Here is a 2500-nt window from a genome sequence, read left to right on the forward strand (position 1 = left end):
GTATTTGATACTCTTTTAGTATATATTTCTTTCAAGTAGTGTGGTCTGCAAATAATTTTTCTGTATTATAATCTAGCAAGGGTAAGTGTTAATAAAAGGTTCTTGGAATATGGGTATCAACAGATTACTTTTCCTGTGTGCTATCTATTCAAAGTTGTTTTAGTTTCAGATTACCAACTATTGTGATGTCTGTCCACAGTGGCTTTAGTAAGTGCTTACCAACTACAGTGATATTACTATCCTTGCTAGGTGGGGTGGCAATGAAGTTTACCAGGAAAATTGTATGGGAAAAAAAGAAAAGAAAAGAAAAGAAAAGAAAAGAAAAGAAAAGAAAAGAAAAGAAAGAAAGAAGAAGAAGAAAAAAAAAAAAAAAAAAAAAAAAAAAAAAAAAATATATATATATATATATATATATATATATATATATATATATATATATATATATATATATATTTATATATATATAAGTTACAAATGACTCATGATGCTGGCTTGCATGGCAAACTCAACAGGCACATCTACGCACATTTCTCTTCCAAGGCAAAGATACGCTTGTAATCACTAATATGTCAAGCACATCTTTGCCTTAATGAAGAAGAAGAAGAAGAGGGAATTTATTGCCTTTAGTACCCCTGTCTAAGACCTTGTCAAAATATGCTCCATTTTCCAAACTGGTTCATTGTGGTCTAACACTACCATACTATAAGCATTCAACATATATACACATTACTAACAATCCACTAGTATCACGTGTTAGTAACAATGACAAACACCTTTTAGATTTACCCTAAAAGGTTTCCTAGGTCATTACAATCACCAGGAACTTCTGCAGGGCCAAGATACCTAACCAAACAGCAGTGTGCACAGGCAAATCATTACGCACATGCCACACAGTTCAAGCTTTGGTTAGGTTTAGACTTAACAAATATCAAATTTAAACCCCTAATCAATAAACATGCTGATGAATTAAGCAGGATCTTCCCTTCACTTCATTAAATGTAGATCTGATTTTGGTTGTTATTCAAAAGCCTGCATTCCTAATATCAACAGATTTGGAATTGATGGTTTGCTAATGAAGACCATTTATATGACTCCAAGTGGCATATATCTCATAAGTTAAGGCGTGGTTCAAACGGTCTTCTGGCTGTAAGCGTAGCTATCCGGGCAGAATCAGGTAACTTTGGTGTGAAATCTGGGGGCTGAGGGGAGCCAGCAATAACACGACTTAGACTGTTCTTTTACTCAGGTATCTCCAGGTTTTTCAGGGTGCAATTTAGAATTACTGTCTGTAATTCACTTAAAGAAATTATCAATACCAATAAAGTTAACAAAGGTATATTATAGATTTTATATAAAACATTTAGTTAGTAATTACAAAATTCATCTTTCATTACCAAAAAAACAAATAAACAAGAAATGGCTAAATTGAAACTGAGGATCTACACTTGTGTTGACAGCCTGTCAGACTAGTGTTAATAATTTTGAATCTGATATATCAATTTCCGTGCTTCTTTCTTCAAAACATATACACCATGAAACATGAAACTATGGTGAAACTGGAAATAAGTCCTTGTGCTCATATTACTCAAACGAGGAGTACTATGCGCTGTGTTATTTAAGCAAGAGGCATGTGCGGTCTATTACAGCAGTGCAAGTACTAGTCTCTGACTATGTACTCTGACAAAAGTTAGGTCTTAGACATACACAAGACCAAGTGAACCATGCCTTTAGGAGTGGTCATCTTGCAAGGGACAAATATAACTTGCCAAATGTCAAGTATTTTGATATATTTAGAATGAGCCTGATATCTATTTTTGATGTAAACTATTAGTTTCCAAATACGCACCCCCTGATGCCCTTACCACATCTCAAAGGGAAGGGGGACTTGTGCGAAATCTGGATGGTAAATTTTTATGCAGTCCATCTTACTCTAGCCCCTTGGAATCCATAAACATTGCTGCATGAACCAAAAACCTTATGAACCCAGGGGCTTTGCTCTAAGACCCCCAACATACTGCTGTATCCCCCCCCCCCCACACCCTGTACAGATTATTTCATTTATCAGTGAGTGTAATTTTTCCTTTCATTATGATAGTGTCATTAGATTTTCCCAATTTTAGTGGTGTCATTATGAAAATGTATGCCACTTGGGTTTTTGGGTGGAGACAGAAAGTAAGAATGAAAAAAAAGTAAAAGTGGCTTTGTCACACTATAAACATGTGTATGTGCACTGTGTGCATAGTGATTATGGTTGGCTCCATACCATATAGGGTTATGGCAAAAAGCTGAGAACCATCTACCATATACATCCTAGTATGAGAGAACTTGGTGTAATTCTTTACAATATGGATACACTCAATCCAAGTCACAAAATCAACAATCTAAGTTGCTGTGACTAGGCGTGTCTGTCTTCACCCCAGCATGCACAGTAAGATACAGATGAAACTCAAGAGCACTGAATGGATTTAGACTGTGGACCACACTTCCCATACCCCCCCCC

General features: G+C 35.6%; 1 protein-coding gene across 1 annotated transcript in view; it reads right to left on the reverse strand.

Annotated features, from left to right (window-relative positions):
* The window catches only part of LOC113808591 (uncharacterized), a 6799-nt gene that overhangs the window by 1900 nt on the left and 2399 nt on the right, over positions 1–2500 (reverse strand). The gene's annotated exons all lie outside the window — the stretch shown is intronic.

Source organism: Penaeus vannamei, chromosome 16 (assembly GCF_042767895.1).
Source record: "Penaeus vannamei isolate JL-2024 chromosome 16, ASM4276789v1, whole genome shotgun sequence".
NCBI classification, from domain to species: Eukaryota; Metazoa; Arthropoda; class Malacostraca; order Decapoda; family Penaeidae; genus Penaeus; species Penaeus vannamei.